This window comes from Elgaria multicarinata, chromosome 22 (assembly GCF_023053635.1).
Source record: "Elgaria multicarinata webbii isolate HBS135686 ecotype San Diego chromosome 22, rElgMul1.1.pri, whole genome shotgun sequence".
Lineage (NCBI taxonomy): Eukaryota > Metazoa > Chordata > Lepidosauria > Squamata > Anguidae > Elgaria > Elgaria multicarinata.
The window spans coordinates 3,390,640-3,409,447 of record NC_086192.1 but is presented as its reverse complement, the minus strand read 5'-3'; the positions used below and the strand labels follow the sequence as shown (position 1 = coordinate 3,409,447).

At 47.8% G+C, this 18,808-nt stretch overlaps 1 pseudogene; it reads left to right on the top strand.

The window, feature by feature from the left end:
* Positions 1-1,038: 1,038 nt before the first annotated feature.
* The window catches only part of LOC134412774 (maestro heat-like repeat family member 5), a 51,657-nt pseudogene continuing 33,887 nt past the window's right edge, over positions 1,039-18,808 (top strand).

Genomic DNA, 18,808 nt, shown 5'->3' with positions numbered 1-18,808 from the left:
TGTTCCTTTCACAGTGTTTCAGAAACGCAAGTTTCCCCGTGCCCCAGCAAGGGAATCTTCCACCTCGTGAATCTCCTTTTGGTTTATCAGCAACCTGTCACAACAATGTAGGTAGATGCGATAAGTAGGAAGCCGTATTTATTGATTGATTTATTGCATTTCTATACTGGCCAATAGCCAAAGCTCTCTGGGCGGTTTACATAAGTTAGGCTGACCCTATGAAAAGGAGGACAGGGCTCCTGGATCTTTAACAGTTGTATAGAAAAGGGAATTTCAGCAGGCGTCGTTTGTATATATGGGGAAACTGGTGAAATTCCCTCTTCATCACCACAGTTAAAGCTGCAGGAGCTATACTAGATTTAAAAGAGTGACCAGATTTAAAAGAGGGCAGGGCACCTGCAGCTTTAACTGTGGTGATGAAGAGGGCATTTCATCAGGTTCTCCATATATACAAATGACACCTGCTGAAATTCCCTTTTCTAGGCAACTGCTAAAGATACAGGAGCCCTGTCCTCCTTTCCATAGGGTCACCCTACATAAGTTTAAAACCATGAAGGCAACTCAAAGTATAAAACGAACAACAGTATGAAAAGACAGTATAAAAGTACAATATAAAGGCACAAGCAGCAGGGGACAAAACCAACTGCAATCGAAGAACAGCAAGGAGCTGAGCTGGCCGTTGAACTCTCACCCAGGGGCCATCTACACGGGCACTTTATTCCGGGGTAGCTTCGGAGTGGCAGCAGGTGAGTTACATGATGCAGCCGCCACTCCGAAGGGATCCAGGGGCAATTCTCGAAAGCTCCGTGTTAAAAAAAGTTGGGCACTTACCCCAACTTTTTTAGCTCAGAGCCAGGCTCTGTGCCTCTGTGGAGGTTTTTTAAGGGGGGGGGATTAAAGGGGGAAGGGGGAGATGGCGGGGAGAGGAACGGGGCAGCCAGAGCGAGCTCAGAGGGAGGAGAGCCAGCTACCCTGTTCCTCCCCCCCCCTCCCTGGTGCTCCCGGCAGCAGCAGCTGGAGAGAGAGGAACGGGGCAGCATGGAGTCAGCTGCCGCTGCTGGGAACACAACGGAGGGGGAGGAACAGGGCAGCGGGCAGTCAGCTCTCTTACCTCTGAGCTCGCTCTGGCTGCCCCGTTCTCCCTCGCCCCCCTTCCCTGTCCCCATTTTTTACATTATTAATCTTCAGGTGCGAAGGGTCGCACCTCCCCTCCTTCCCCCCCAGTCAAAAAACTTTTCCCATTAAACCCACACCCACACCCACACTTACGAAAGAGGAGGGGGCGCAGTTGCTCCGAGGTGCCTCGGGTGGGCAGGCGCACCGGCGGCAGTGCCTGTAAACCCACAACTGCGCTCCTTGCGGTATAGACGCTGGGAAGGAGCGTCAATGCAGCTGCACCCTATCTCGCTCTGCCAGGCGCAGCAATACTGCCGTCGTATAGACGAGGGCCCACTCCGGCAACCTGGTTGTTTTGATTCTAAACTGGCCTATAAGGCCATCGAGCCCAACCCCCTGCTCAATGCAGGAATCCACCCTAAAGCATCCCCGACAGATGGTCGTCCAGCTGCCTCTTGAAGGCCTCTAGTGTGGGAGAGCCCACAACCTCCCTAGGTAACTGGTTCCATTGCCGTACTGCTCTAACAGTCAGGAAGTTTTTCCTGATGTCCAGCTGGAATCTGGCTTCCTGTAACTTGAGCCCGTTATTCCGTGTCCTGCACTCTGGGAGGATCGAGAAGAGATCCTGGCCCTCCTCTGTGTGACAACCTTTGAAGTATTTGAAGAGTGCTCTCATGTCTCCCCTCCATCTTCTCTTCTCCAGGCTAAACAGGCCCAGTTCTTTCAGTCTCTCTTCACACTTATGTTAACTCTTAACATAACACTGGGCAAGGCATTTAATAGCATTTAACAATGCTAAGTTTGCTTTATAATGGACCTCAGACCTGTTGTTTAAATGGATACTGTTGTTTTTATATTGTTGTTTTTATGTTTTTGATGGTTCAACCACGAATGAAGTGACTCAGGACAATACAGACTTCCCGTTAGTGCCCCTGAAGCTTTTTTGGTAGAACGGGCTAGAAATCAAAGGTAATTAGCGAACTAATTATCAGGCCATTGGCTTTCTTGCAGGAGGAAGAAGTTTCAGAAGGGGAAGAAGAAGGGCGCGGACTGCAGGGCTGAGGACCAGCAGGAGCCGGGTGTCCGCGAGGCATCACAGACATCACAGCTCTTGCCGCTGCTGGTGAAAAGTCCCACAGCATCTGCTGATGCCAAGAGGAAGGCCCAGGCACAGGCCCTGGTACTCCCTAAACTGCTGCAGCGTCAGCCCAAAAAGCCTGCTGCAGTGACGAGGGCGGAAGAGAAGGACCTGCCTCAAAGTCTGGCCGAGATGCCAAAGGAGCAGGTCATGTTTCCAAGACTTGAAAGCACCATGCCTGCAGATCCAGGTAATTCGGCCAAAACCCCCCAACACTTTTCATGTTCATTTATTTATATCCCGCCTTTTTCCTCCAAGGAATCCAAAGCAGTGTACGTAATCCTCCTCTCCATTACATGGATCCTCCCAACAACAGCCCTGTGTGAATGGGGTGCCCGATTTTCATAAATTCCCCCAAAATCAGGGGATGATGGGACTGCCTTGAGTCTGGGCGTGCGTGTGTATCCCTGGATAAGCTATCATGGTGGCGAGTTTGAGGTTTTTAACGTGCAAATTGACGGAGCTATCGAAAGGGGTGTGAATGGGGTGCCCGATTTTCATAAATTCCCCAAAATCAGGGGATGATGGGACTGCCTTGAGTCTGGGCGTGCGTGTGTATCCCTGGATAAGCTATCATGGTGGCGAGTTTGAGGTTTTTAACGTGCAAATTGACGGAGCTATCGAAAGGGGTGTGAATGGGGTGCCCGATTTTCATAAATTCCCCCAAAATCAGGGGATGATGGGACTGCCTTGAGTCTGGGCGTGCGTGTGTATCCCTGGATAAGCTATCATGGTGGCGAGTTTGAGGTTTTTAACGTGCAAATTGACGGAGCTATCGAAAGGGGTGTGAATGGGGTGCCCGATTTTCATAAATTCCCCCAAAATCAGGGGATGATGGGATTGCCTTGAGTCTTGGCATGCGTGTGTATACATCCATGAGGTGTCATGGTGCCAAACTTGAGGTTTCTAACTTTCACAGAAAAAAGTTGTATACTTATTTAGCATAATGCAAGCCTATGGGGGGGTGGAACGGAGCTCCGATCCGGATCCGGAGCTCCGCAGCGGAGCGGAGCAGATATAGGCGGAGCGGGGGCGGGGCGGAGCGGGGGCGGGGCGGAGCGGCCCGATCCACAAATCACGGATCTGGAAGAGAAGCGGAGCGGGGGGTCCGTGCACACCCCTAGATGAAACATAAGCAAATGTACCAGAAGTGATATACTAAGGTGACTGTTTGAAAAGGAGGACAAGGCTCCTGTATCTTTAACCATTGTGATGAAGAGGGGATTTCAGCAGGGGTCATTTGTAGGCATGCAGCACCTGGTGAAATCCCCTCTTCATCACAATAGTGAAAGCTGCAGGAGCTCTGCCCTCTTTTGTATCTGGTCATGCTAGGCAGGGCTCCTGCAGCTTTCACTGTTGTGATGAAGAGGGAATTTCACCAGGTGCTGAATACCTACAAATGACCCCTGCTGAAATCCCCTCTTCATCGCAACTGTTGAAGAGATAGGAGCCCTGTCCTCCTTTCCATATGGTCACCTTACCACCGTCCCTTCTCCAAAGTTTGGAAGGTCAGTTGCAGTTCTCCTTGTAGCTTACAGCAAAGAGCAGTGAATGGATAACATGAGAAGCCACCAGTGATGAATTATTTCTTTAGAATGCCCCCCCACTGAGTGAGGGCTGGAACTGGCCACATTACTAACACACACACACACGGAAAAAACAGAGTTTGCCCCAATATGATAAATACCAGTTTGAGCATCCTGAAAGTAAACTCGGATGAAATATAGCCTGCAAGTCTGACATGGTGAAATCACCTTGTGGTGACTTTGCCATTTTAAGTATCAATTAAAATCTTCAGCTATAAATCTAGCTCCAGGGCCAAGACACCTGCAACTCGGCATGCATAATAAGGGGGGTCTGGGGTGTGCACTTCAGGGTTGTGGTTGTTGTTGTTGTTGTTGTTATTATTATTATTATTATTATTATTATTATTATTATTATTTAACACATCAATTAATTTTAATTAAAGTTTCAACAACTTTGATGAAGAAGACGTTTCTCCCTATTGCTTGCTTCATCTATCTGCCCCTTTTTTCCCACCCACCCCTTTCTTCCTCAAGAACTTTCTGATGAACCGTTCAGGTTTCTCTGGGACAAGAAGAACCTGAGAGGGAGAACACTTAAAGAAAGTCTGGAGAGGATGGAGGAGAGGGACGTTCTCAACACCATCCTGACTCATCTCTTCCAGTCTCTCCAGGTGCGTCTGACTATTTGTACCAACATGCTGAACCAACGTGGCAGAAACCTGATATCCAGATGCTACCTGGAAGGTTCTTCCTTGATGCCCCTTCTTCTTTTATATAATCAGCAACAATTTTACTGTTATTACTATGTGGGAATCTACACTGGTGTTATTCTAACGTTTTGAATGGGGTACTGTGACGCATAGCGTCACGTGACCCTGGGTCTCCGACGTTGTAAAGGAGTCATACTTACAGGTTCTGTTTCTTAGTTCCAGCGTGGCTGCAGATTCATGTGCCTCCTTATACCGGTAATTCTCCTCTCGCAACCCAGAGCTGCTGAGTTTGCGCCGCCCACTTCCTGTTCTCCCTCCTTCGCCCCGTTTGCTATCTCATCTGCTACAGCAGATCAATCACACCAGCCTTATACTGTGCAATCACTGACAATTGTATGCAAAGGACTCAGAAGTTTTCCACCTTAGAATCTGCTTTGATTGTGAAGTACTCCCCTGCATCCTCCCTTAAAATTTGAATCAAATTGGGTCATCGGTTGATTTTTTATGATTTTTTTAAAAAAACATTTCGCCCCTCTTTGCAAAGGAGCTGTAGCTCCCTGCAGGAAAATTAACAAGGGTCCAAAGTCCCAAACTCATGACCAGCGGGGCTTAAATGCGGCGTCTGCTAAAACTTTTCAGTTGGGTCTCCCACCCAAACCCTGACCAGACCAGACCCTGCTTAGCTTCAGCAAAGTGGCTGGCTCCTGTTCGTTCAGGCAATTCCCTGGGCAACTGGGGTTAAGATGTTTTGGGAGGGAGGGAGGGAGGGTGTGCTTATGACTTGCTCTGCTCTGCTGGCTAGGAATGAGGTAGGCAGTGGGCGGAGCAAACCCAGCAACGAAAGGATGGAGCCATGTGCCCTTCGGTAACGTTACAGCTACAGAGAACCGATACAGAGAACCACGTTAGAAAGGGACACTAGCAACGGTAGAAGACTAGTGTAGATCCGGCCTAGGACAGTTATGACAACCCCATCAGTGTACATGGGATGTTTGGGGCACAAAACTATGCAGATTTAGACAGGGGGGGGGGAAGTCTTGCAATTCCCAGCATGCTCCAGCCAGCCATGCCCAAGGAATGCTGGGAGCTGTAGGACTTTCCCCCCCGGCCTAAACGCGCAGAAGATTGCGCCTAAATCATGATAACCAATGGATAGCCTGAAAAGCACACAATTGAAACAGGGGAGTTCAAAGAGGGAAAGCAAAGGAGAGAGAAAGGGGGAGCAAAGGATTCAGGTTTCACAAACTGAAGGTTTTGTGTCATTGTGTTTTTACGGTTACGTTTTTAAACTAATCGTAACCGTTTCTATTTCCGATTCTTTGCACGAGGCAATTTGGGAGCTTATTTATGGCTAAAAAGGCAGGGGTGTAAATCTAGCTCCAGGGCCAAGACACCTGCAACTCGGCATGCATAATAAGGGGGGTCTGGGGTGTGCACTTCCGGGTTATTATTATTATTATTATTATTATTATTATTATTATTATTATTTAACACATCAATTAATTTCAATTAATGTCAATGTATCCATCTAATTCAGCCTTCCTCAACCTGGGGCGCTCCAGCCAGCTGGGGCATTCTGGGAGTTGTAGTCCAACACATCTGGAGCGCCCCAGGTTGAGGAAGGCTGATCTAATTGAAGTCTACAGTTATATCTTCAGCCACTGTGAGCAGAATTCTCCAATCAGCACATAGTTTTGCAGCCCATATAGTCTGAAGCTGGGGGAGATTAAAAGGCCGAGGGACTCCGTTCTAGGACTGCTCCTCCCCGCTGCTTCGGGGCAGACCTCCCCCAGCCACCCCCCAGGGGAGTGGAATGAGCAGACGTCTCTCCCTCAGGGGGCTCTTGGGGTCACCAGGGCAGGAGCCATGGCTAGAGGTGCCAGTGGGCATCGCTTCGCTCGGACTGTGCGGACATCATGGAACTAGGGTGACCCTATGAAAAGGAGGACCGGGCTCCTGTATCTGGAACAGTTGCAGAGAAAAGGGGATTTCAGCAGGTGTCCTTTGTATATCCGGAGAACCTGGTGAAATTCCCTCTTCATCGCCACAGTTCAAGCTGCAGGAGCTATACTAGAGTGAGCAGATTTAAAAGAGGGCAGGGCACCTGCAGCTTGAACTGTGGTGATGAAGAGGAAAGTTCCCCATATATACAAATGACACTTGCTGAAATTTCCTTTTCAACACAACTGTTAAAAGATACAGGAGCCCTGCCCTCCTTTTCATATGGGCACCCTAATCATGGGCCCATGGCTGTCAGCTCTGTAACTTCACTTCTGAAGTCTTTGCTGTGTCAAACGAAGGTCCATCCCAAGCCGTGCAAAGCTGTGCATAAAGGGTAACTTGCCCTTACAAGCACTCAAGACATTTCCTCAGAGACCTAGGCCATAGCTGGACCTCAGGTTCATCCCTGGATCGTCCAGGGGTCGAACCTGTTCACCTAGGTGACACACAGGGGATCCAGTGCTCAGGCAGGGGCGAACCCAGGATGATCCCAGGAGAAACCTTCGGTCTAGCTGTGGCCATAATCTCTGCTCTGGCAAGATAGCCAGGCTTCCTCCTCTAACTGCTAATTTGGCTCGTGTGCTCCGTTGTATTGTCCGGAATAAGGATAATATGGTAAAAAGATGAAACGAGAAGACTGTGTTTTTTAAAAGTTGTCAAACCAATGTTCCGTACAGTAGGGAGCCAAAAAGGAAAAGAAAAACGATTAAAACTGAGAGTGAGCTGTAGATAGCGATTATTTGTTTCGGCAATGTTTAAAGACAGCCTTAGGACAGACAAAACGAGATTGATAGCTATTAAAAAATATTTGGCTTGAAGCTCAGCCTTGGAGCTCAACTCCAAAACAAGAACACAAGAATTAAAATTTGTTTTAAGGCAAATTAAGAGAGCCGAAGTGGGGGACCGTTTGCTCACGTTGCTCATAGATATATAAAATAGATAAGATAATGTTTTACGGTTAAAACTTTTTAGTATTTTTAATGACTGTAATCATGCTTTGCAGAAATAACTGTAAATATATTTTTATCTTGAATAAAATACTGAAGGGGGGAAAACGATATTTTCCTCAGAGAGGGAACACTTTTCTCACTCCCATTCTCGTTTCTTTCAGCGGCCTCCTGCTGCTGGTTCCAGACACGTTCGGTGGAAATCCGCAGCACTGCCAAGTGACGCAGCTCGTGAGCCGCAAAAGCCAGGCAGCCAGGACAAGGTAAATTCTGGGCCTAGATGATGAGGTGGAGGGGTCGATTTAATTATGCCAGCATCATTTTGCCCGCTCTGGGCACAGGTGTGTGCTTTGAAGAGGATGGGCTGAGGGGAAAGGCTCCTGCAATTGGTGCTCAGCACACACTTTCTCCCCCCCCCCCGCCTTCCCACTGAAAATCCCCAGCCCCATTGCTGCTATGAGCTTTGGGAGGGAAGCTCCCGTTGCCATAGAGTCCTAGAATGGTAGAGTTGGAAGGGGCCTCTAAGGTAAGAAATGTGGCAACGGCCATTTGGAAGACGGGCAATGAACATGCATGTGGAAAGGGCAGCATCGTAACAGCAGGCTTTGCCCCCCGCTCCACCCTTGGGGAGAGACCATTGCTCAGTGTTCAGAGTGCATACTTTGCATGCACAAGAGAGCCAGTGGGATGTTTCAGCTGGGCTGAAAACAACAGAATGAAATTTTGTGAACCGCCCGGAGAGCTTCGGCTATTGGGCGGTATTAAAATGTAATAAATAAATAAATAAATAAATAGGGATAAATGCCAAGTTCTACATCTAGGAAATAGAAACCAAAGGCAGTTACACGATGGGGGATACTTGGCTCAGCAATACGACAAACAAGAAGGATCTTGGAATTGTTGTAGATCACAAGCTGAATAGGAGCCAACAGTGCGATATGGCTGCAAGAAAGGCAAACGCTATTTTGGTCTGCATTAATAGTAGTATAGCTTCCAAATCGCGTGAGGTATTGGTTCCTCTCTATTCGGCCCTGGTTAGGCCTCATCTAGAGTATTGCGTCCCGGTCTGGGCTCCACAATTCAAGAAGGACACAGACAAGCTGGAGCGTGTTCAGAGGAGGGCAACCAGGATGATCAGGGGTCTGGAAACAAAGCCCTATGAAGAGAGACTGAAAGAACTGGGCATGTTTAGCCTGGAGAAGAGAAGATTGAGGGGAGACATGATAGCACTCTTCAAATACTTAAAAGGTTGTCACACAGAGGAGGGCCAGGATCTCTTCTCGATCCTCCCAGAGTGCAGGACACGGAATAACAGGCTCAAGTTAAAGGAAGCCAGATTCCAGCTGGACATCAGGAAAAACTTCCTGACAGTTAGAGCAGTACGACAATGGAACCAGTTACCTAGGGAGGTTGTGGGCTCTTCCACACTAGAGGCCTTCAAGAGGCAGCTGGACAACCATCTGTCAGGGGTGCTTTAGGGTGGATTCCTGCATTGAGCAGGGGGTTGGGCTCGATGGCCTTGTGGGCCCCTTCCAACTCTGCTATTCTATGATTCTATGTAGTGGCTAGAGGGTTGGACTGGGACTCAGGAGATCCGGGTTCTAGCTCCCACTCAGCCATGAAGCTCCCTGGGGAACTTTAGGCCAGTCACTGACTTTCACCCTAACCTACCGGACAGCGTTGTTATGAGGATAAAGTAGAGAGGACGAGAATCATGTTTGCTCCTTGGAGGAAAAAAGGTGGGATATAAATGTAACAAACAAGGCTACCAAGCTCATTCTGTGACATCTGCAGTTAAAAGGAACTCAGGTAGCATAGTCTCACCTGGTGGAAGGGAGCTTCCTGAATCCCCTCAGCTTACACATGTTCCTTAGGGCCCTACAGCCAGTCATACGCCCTCTTCTTTATGTCTATTTAAGTTTGGCCGTTGGTGGCTGAGCATATAGGAGTCCAATTTTAAAGAATGAGTATGCTAGTATTTTGTATTCTTTGCCTGTCTCGTTCTTCCTGGTCTGCTGATATCACCTTGTGACTAACCTGAGACTTTCTCCAACCCTTAGATTCCCCTTTATAAATACTACGGGCTGAAACTGAGAGATTCCAAGCAGAAAGACTTAGTCAGGGAATATTTGCAGCTGCTTCTTCGCTTGGCACCAAAAGATGAAGCAGACAGAGAGGTGAGTAGATGCCTGGGATTCCCCCAAAGTCCTGGGCTTCCAGTCCCTGCTAGCACAAGCGCGCCTATTTTTGTCATTGCTAGCCGCTCCGAAGGGCTGTCTTCACGGGGGATTTCCCGCGGCTTGTGTGCATTGCAAGGTGGTTTGCAGCACACGACGGCATGGCCAGGGTTCTCCCAACCATCTGCTTCGGTCTTGAAAAGCCACTGTACTGTAGAGTCATCTTCTGCAATTCCTCCGCCTTAAATCCTGGGCATGCCTCTGTGATCTGGTTGTAACATGGTCAACAGGTGGGGCTACCCCTTCTCTTGCCCGTTCCCTCCTTCTCCTAGACCATTCCCGTTAAAAACCATGATGACTTGCTTCTTTATTGCTGCGTTACGTCGCTTCTCTGCCGTTTCTGTTATTGAGCTTCTCTGAAGTTTAGAATAAAAACAGGCAGGAAACTGTAAGTCCAGACGGTTTGCTGGAATGGGGCAGAATTGTGGTGGTGAGAAGCTCTCATAGCCAGTCTTCAAGGCTGACAACCATTACCCAGAGGACCTTCTCTTCTGCTGCTCCCAGACGGTGGAATGGCCGGCCGGAGGAGATTCGTCAACTTGACCGTCTTTTAGCATTTAAAAAAGCAATAAAGACTGATCTCTTCCTGCAGGCCCATCCAGTGGAATTTTAGAACGTTTTTAGGCTGTTTTAAGGATGTTTTATTCACTGTTGTTCCCTGCCTCGATCCAAGTGGAGAGGCGGGTAAGAAATGTATTATTATTATTATTATTATTATTATTATTATTATTATTATTATTTGTTGTCCTGAATCATTTGGGTTATTTCCTTCTTCATGGAAAATTGAGCATTCTCCCCGTACTCCCCCTATTTGACATGTACCTCTGTTTCTTTCAACAACAAAAATATTCTCTTTTTGCTTTGTGCATTTGCGCATTTCTGAATGTGAGCGTTTTCAGAGTTGCAACCAGGGAGCATTAAGCTTTCCCGTGGAATTGTACAACTGCGCATTTGCATTGTATCAAAGTAGCGATCTTCCGTGGGATCGGGACGAGGGGAGGCTGTCATTGCGAGCAGGGAGAAGTGGCAGGAAAGAAGAAAGGCAGGGGTGGAGCTCAAATTCCCCGACGGGCGGGGGCTTATTATTTGCACTGGTGGGGCGCTCTCGTGGGGAGCGAGTCTCTACCGTTCCTTGAAGAAACTACTGTTTCTAGTGCGTTAGTTACTTTCTATTCAGAATGATGCTCTAGCCGGGGGAAGCCTGGACAGGGGTGGAAAACAAGCCTCCCTCATTCGTTGGGCAGCACCTGCCAGGTTGATGATGGGTAGCTCTAGTCTGCCCCCACACTCCCCAACCCAGAAGTATGTTTATTCCAAACACGGAGAAGCCGGGTTTTAGGGGGGTGTCCATCGCCGTGTGACACAGACAGACCAAAGCCCATTTCCTAATGCTGCAGATAATACCACGGCGCGCTTTCCGTCTGTGGTCATAAAGATGCCCCTTCCCCCCAAGACAAAGAGACAAATACTTTAAGTCTTTCCAATTGTCCATTTAAGGAAAGCTGGTTGGTGCTTCCTTTGGCTGGCCTCGACAGCCATCTTCCCTTTGCCCTGGCCAGGTAACACCTCAGTCCTGTCATCTCTGCCCGGTGTCAAAATCCGTCACCGTTTTGGTGATGATTTATTTCTTCCCCACCTCTCCGTCTGGATCGAGGCGGGGAACAGCGTCAAATATAAAAAGACTATCCAATACATAAAACTGATTTTAAAACGTGGTGCTTCTTCAAATCTCTTCTCTTTAAAGCTCTCTGCAGCCGTGCCCTAACTATTTTTCTGCCTGTTTTGTGATATTCTGTGCCTGTGATCTTGACTTCCTCCGACTCTGATCACCCTCCAAAGGTTTCCTGCTCTGCTAAACGGCTGCCCATTCTCCTTGCTGCCTCAAATGTTGGGCGCTTCCTTTAGCTTCACCGTTTAACGCTAAATTGGTGATTCTGGCTCCGTAGCTCCAAATGACAGCCCAGAATGCCTACGATCAGCTTCGGCTGATACGGCCGCTGCGGCCCTTCGTAGAGTTGGAAGACCTAAAGAGGGTCGTGCACGCGCTGGTAACTTCGAGGCTCGATTTCTGGAATGCACTCTGCATGGGGCTACCTCTGTGCCTAGTCCGGAAACTTCAATGAGTCCCAAATATCGCAGCTAGGCTGGTCACTGGTACACCTAGGGGTGAGCGCATTACACCAGTTTTAAAATCTCTTCACTGGCTGCCGATTAGTTTCCAGGAAAAGTACAAAGTGTTGGTTATCACCTTTAAAGCCCTACATGGTTTGGGTCCAGTCTACCTGCGGGATCGCCTTCTCCCATACAATCCGCCCCGCACACTCAGGTCCTCTGGGAAGAATCCACTTCAGCTAGCAAAATCTAGATTAACAACTGTTACCCAGAGGACCTTTTCTTCCGCTGCTCCCAGACTGTGGAATGGCCTGCCGGAGGAGATTCGTCGACTTGACAGTCTTTTAGAATTTAAAAAAGCAATAAAGACTGACCTATTCTGGCAGGCCTTTCCAATGAAATTTTAGAATGTTTTCAGGATGTTTTAATCATGTATGGTATGTTTTAATTCGTTTTAATGTGTATTTTATATCATGTTTTTATACTGTTTCTTTTTCACTTTGAATTGTTTTAGTTTTTGTGAACTGCCCAGGGAGCTTCGGCTATTGGGCGGTATAAAAATGCAAATAATAATAATAATAATAATAATAATAATAAGCTTGGGATCTGGGTACTGCCACCTCTGATATTCTCGCTCCTTTGCACAAAGACCACCATCGGAGGTCCAACTCCTGGTCACCCCGCCAACTGCAGTGTGGCAGGTAGGCCCAAGCGGCAGGGCCTTCTCGGTTGTGACACCAATGTGGTGGCATACCTGCCCCAGGAGATCCTCTTCAGTCCCCTCCTTTAAGTTTGCCTTCTCCCGTACAATCCGCCCCGCACACTCAGGTCCTCTGGGAAGAATCCACTTCAGCTAGCAAAAACTAGATTAACAACTGTTACCCAGAGGACCTTTTCTTCCGCTGCTCCCAGACTGTGGAACGGCCTGGTTCATTGCCTGGCTAAGATCCTACTCCTACTTAGAGAAGGCCCATTGAAATAAGTGAGACTTCAGTTAGACAATCATTGGATACAACCTAAGAAAGTGAGTTACCGTCAAAGGAAGTTTGTCTTCAAAGGAAGACAAACAAACAACGAACCGGGCTCTCTGTTGACATTACCCCTGGCGGGGACTAAAGAGGAAATGGAGTAAGGAATGTGTCATCTGAACAGGGTCACTGTCATCTACAAGGATTGTGAAGGGGAGAGATCATCACTGACATGTGTCATTTTGTTCAGGGAATCGCAGAAGCCATTGGCCTGATTGCATTTGGCCACCTGGGTGAGACCCTGGATGTACTGAAAATGTATGGGCGCTTGATCCCAGGAAGGCGGTCTCTGCAATCTGAAAGATCTGAGGTAAGGCTACCAAATTACAAAATGGCATTACAAGCACTTAGAACTAGGAGATGGGGAAATCCTGACAGAATGGGTTCAGACAACACGATAACCTACACTCGGGTTGGCTATGGGTTCAGTGTGGGTTGTCGTTGAACAGTGGGTTGTTGTTAAAATGTGGGTTATCATGCTGTCTGAATCCAGCTGAAAAACCTCACAGTACAGCACCCCACAACAAACATGAGTTCTTTCCATGGGTTGTTTGTGGTTAATAAACTACAGTTTGTTAGCATGGCTGGGTTCAGACAACATGATCACCCACGCTTCAATGACAACTGTTATGTGATGTGCTCTCATTAGACCCGTGTACAAACTTGCACACATTCTAATGAGACTTACACCCGCATATAAGGAATCTTTTGACATTGGCAATAGAGCGTCTGTGGCTAAGTAAGGCGATTCTTACTCAAGAAACTTACAGCACTGAAGGGGATAACGCCACAATGGCACATTTCTTGAGGTTGAAACAAATCCAAAGGCACAAGCTAGTTTTGGGGAAATGAGCTGAGCAAGTGGAGGCTTAGAAGCAGTTTCAAGACTGAAAAATAGCCCTTTTGAGACTTAAGAGCATACACACAGAGACAGCAGGGGAAAGTGTAGAGGGAATCTTTAAAAGCAATATACCTTTCCCTGGGCTGCAGCCCTTTCCTGTAGACAGGAACTGGGGAGCGTTGCAACTCCTGGCCTTAGGTGAAGAGGAAAAGAATACGGCGAGGCGAAGCACTCATCCATGGCAGCTTGCTCGTGCAAGCTGGAATGTGTAGTATATTCTGGGTTTCCGGTTCAAGAGAGAGCGAGAGCGCTAGCCTCCTTCTCCCTCCCCCCAAACCTGAGGGTTTTTGTATGATCTTATCTAAAGATCGACTTGCTATTGGAACAAAAGAGGGTGATTTGGGATGATGGCTGTACTTGATGCAGCCTGGAGTTCAGCAACAGGGCTGCATCAGCACGTGTATGACCAGGTATGACTCTTGCCATCCAGCATTCATATTCTGCTTAGTTTTACCCCTCCCTTTGTCTCTGGGGAAGGCATTTGAAGACGTCTATCAGGAAATGGTTACTTGACCCAGGCCTTTTGTGAATGCTCTCAGTCTGTAGGTGGGGTTTTGGGTTACTTCAAAATGGAGTCAGTACTGCTCACAGAAGCTACCTTGTAACGATTTATTGAGGTTGAAATTGATACAAATGCACAAGCTCGTTTTGGGGGAAATTAGATGAGCAAGTGGAAGCTTAGAAGAAGTTTCAAGACTGAAAAATAGACTTTCTGAGATTTAAAAGTATACACAGACAGCAGGGAAAAGAGTAGAGGGAATCCTTAAAGGCAATATACCTTTCCTTGGGCTGGAGCCCTTTCCTGTAGACATGAAATGGTGAGCATTGCAACTCCTGGTCTCAAGTGAAGAGGAAAAGAATACAAGGAGCCTTGGATAGGGGAGGCAAAGCACTCACCAATGGCAGCTTGCTCTCGCAAGCAGGATTCGGTAGTATGGCCCTGTGCTTCGGGTAAAAGAGAGAGAGCCAGCCCTCCTTCTCTAAAACCTGAGGGTCTTTATAGGATCTGAAGAAAAGCAGTGACCTCACTTCTCATAAGCACGGGAAGTGATGCTACTTGCTATGGGAGAGAGAGATAACAAAAGAGGGTGACTGGGGATGATGGCTGTACTTGCTGAAAACATTCTCTTTCCAAAAGATGACTTGACACAATAATGTTTGCTTTAAAGACGTGCTCAGGCTGGAGTCCAGCAACAGGGCTGAACATGTACTCTTGCCATCCAGCATTCAAATTCTGTTTAATTTTACCCCCACCTTTGTCTCTGGGGAATGCATTTGAAGAAGTCTATCAGAAAATGCTTAGAATCATAGAATCATAGAATAGCAGAGTTGGAAGGGGCCTACAAGGCCATCGAGTCCAACCCCCTGCTCAATGCAGGAATCCGCCCTAAAACATCCCTGACAGAGGGTTGTCCAGCTGCCTCTTGAAGGCCTCTAGTGTGGGAGAGCCCACCACCTCCCTAGGTCACTGGTTCCATTGTCACACTGCTCTAACAGTCAGGAGGTTTTTCCTGATGTCCAGCCAGAATCTGACTTCCTGTAACTTGAGCCCATTATTCCGTGTCCTGCACTCCGGGAGGATCGAGAAGAGATCCTGGCCCTCCTCTGTGTGACAACCTTTTAAGTATTTGAAGAGTGCTCTCATGTCTCCCCTCAATCTTCTCTTCTCCAGGCTAAACAGGCCCAGTTCTTTCAGTCTCTCTTCATAGGGCTTTGTTTCCAGACCCCTGATCATCCTGGTTGCCCTCCTCTGAACACGCTCCAGCTTCCCTGCGTCCTCCTTGAATTGTGGAGCCCAGAACTGGATGCAATACTCTAGATGAGGTCTAACCAGGCCTGAATAGAGAGGAACCAGTACCTCACGTGATTTGGAAGCGATACTTCTATTACTTGATCTTACTATTACTATACTTCTGTTAGTTGATCTATCCTTGTGTGAATACTCTCAGTCTCATTCCTGCTGCAGGTGGGGTTTTGGCTGCTTCAAAATGGAGTCAGAAGCTACTTTGTAACACAACCCATGTTGTGGGTTCAACGACAACCCACGCTCAACCCATACTCAACCCTTGTGTGGGGTTTATCATGCTGTCTGAACCCAGTCATTGTGATATTAGCTATTCCATCCATATACATATGAAACTGCCTTATACTGGGCTAGTTCGGATGTAACGGTAAACCATAGTTTAGCATTACGAGCACTAGCGTAGCCTTCCTCTGGGCCTGGTCTCCCTCTCCCTTCCATTGCCCACTCCCTCTGCTTTTTGGTGCAGCCACGTGAAGGAGTTCAGCAGCTTTTGCTTCTGTATGTATTTATAATTATTTTTAGGTCACCTTTAAGGGTTGAACCACTCAAGGCATAATACCAGATCAACTGGCATTTTAGATTAGTCGCCGTCTCAATGAGTGTGGGGGTGTCTGTTATGTGGAGTCTCTTAAAGACAAGTCATATTCGTGAGCTGAAACTAGAACCGGTTGCTAACTTCTTGGCATTTATGAAAAAAGGTCCAAATTAACTCAAGCGGGAACTTAACCTTCTGTAAATTCTCACATACATCGTTTTCCTCCTTTAGCTCCAGGAGTCAAGGAATCTGTCTGAAAGGCAGATTCGAACGTCCCTGATTTTATGCTATGGACAAGCAGCCTTGGGGGCAAAGCCAGAAGAGATGCTGTCATTGATACAATTCATTGTTTCGGAGATCCTTTTTCTGTTCCGGGGCGAAAACAAGGTACTCTTGCTGATCCCACGGCCTGGGGAGGTGTAGCTGGCCTGTGTGTTGGCCTGGGGTGTGGGGTGTGGGCCCCACACAGCCCTCCAGCCCCTTCATTTGTTCTTTTAATTTGTGAGGATAGCCCTGGGGGCTATCTACACGGGGGTGGGGTGGGGTGGGGAGCCCTGTGTTGGCTGTGAATCTGTGGCCGTCGATTAGATGATATTGGCGCAGGTTCGCAGCCACCGTGGGGATTCCGCACCATGCTGCTATTTGAATTGACCCTGACTTTTTCAAAGGGAGCGACATCAACACGGCACTTCCGCCGTGTAACGTCGTTCTGCCGTCAATCCGGGGCCGGATCCTGGTGGAAGGCAACCAGTGATTGGTCGCCTTCCACTAAGAAGAGGGCAGGGCTGGCACCGGGACCTGGGGCTTGTCTATACCGCTGTTTACACCGCCGTAAATACACATCTTTCCATTTTCGGACAGATGACGCAGCCGCAAATGCAAAGCCATCCGGGGGCAAACCCTGGAAAATCCGCTCCAAAGAAATCCGACTTTTTTGTCAGTGGAGGCGGCTCCGAGGCTCTTAAAAATTAAAAACAAACCCTAAAAGAAACCATAAAATGGGGGGGGGGAGGAGAGGAGCATTGCCATTCCTCTCCTCCCCTTTTATTTTTAATCATCTAAATCTGCAGAGCTCTGCAGAAACAAATATAAATATAAATGGGTGGACTGGTCAACCTCCGTCTGAATATGCTGAGCTCTGCATTTTGGGATCTTTAAATAAAAAAGTGGGGGAGGGACAGCCCCGTTGCTTCCCCCCCCCAGGAGGAACGGCCTTGTTCCTTTCTCCCCCCCCCCCATTTCTTTTTTTTAAAAAAAGAAATCAAGAGGATAAGTTGGGAGGACCAGTCAACCCCCATCTGAGAAATCTCACTTGCCTTCTTTTCTGTGCAACCCCCGGGAAGGAAGGCAAATGCAGGTGGAAGGAGCCTCCAGCTTCAAAGCGTCTCCGTTTAGCCGGGGGGGGGGGGCAGGATGGCCACCCAGAAACCCCCACGCTGCCTCCTCAGCATCAGGACTACCCGATGCCACCTCAGGAGAGGGGAAACGCAGGGTTGAGGAGGGGGCGGCACCAACCCAGTGCTGTGAAGGCAGCCCCCAGGAGCACCCCCCCCTTTTAGGCCCTCTGTATTAATCTTTGTGGTGCTTAAATCTGAAGCAGAATTGGAACAATCACAGACACACACACACACACGAAGTCCAGGAGATTTGAAATCCAAATTTCATGGCAGGATTTTGTAGCTTTTTGTTTTATAGAAGAGTGGTGTGTGTCTCTGTGTATAAAGCCCCACGTGGTTTGGGTCCAGGCTGCCTGCGGGATCGCCTTCTCCCGTACAATCCGCCCCACGCACTCAGGTCCTCTGGGAAGAATGTCCTTCAGCCAGCCACAACGAGGCTGACAGGAATTACCCAGAGGACCTTTTCCTCTGCTGCTCCCAGACGGTGGAACGGCCGGCCGGAGGAGATTCGTCAACTTGACCGTCGTTTAGAATTTAAAAAAGCAATAAAGACCGATCTATTCCGGCAGGCCCATCCAGTGGAATTTTAGAACGTTTTTTAGGACGTTTTAAGGATGTTTTAAAGATGTTTTAATCATGTATGGTATGTTTTTAATCAGTTTTAATGTGTATTTTATATCATGTTTTTATACTGTTTGTTTTATACTTTGAATGGTTTTAGTTTTTGTGAACCACCCAGGGAGCTTTGGCTATTGGGCGGTATAAAAATGCAATAAATAATAATAATAATAATAATAATAATAATAATAATAATAATAATATAATTCTTCTCAAATTTTCATGGCAAACCCAAAATGTGGACTCCCAAAGTGAGCGGGTTTCAACGCCCACTGTGAAATCGTGACTTTGGGGAACCAATAGAAGGGTCACAATTGTGAAATTACGTCTCCTCTCCCGCCATTCCCAGTTAAGGCAAAACTATCTGTCTCCCTCTCTAATATATTCCATGATTTATTCTCTCCTCACCGCCACTGTGTATTACTTGTGCGTGCGTGTGTGTGTGTGTGTGTGTGTGTTCCACCTGAATGTCTTCTAATTTCCCCTCCTTCCAGGATGAGGCTATGAAAACAGTCTTTCTGAGATCTGTGATCATGATCTGCACAGCACTTCAGCGCACCAACAGGGAAGATGCCCATTTGCCCCAGAAATCGGAACTGGCCATTTGCATTACGGTAAGCAAAACGCAAGTGGGCTCCTAGAAAATCAGCCCCAGATAATACCCAGCAGTCAGCTGTGAATGGTGTCACAGAGTGATAATAGAGGAGTCAGGCAACACCAAAATTTAGATGAGTGTCA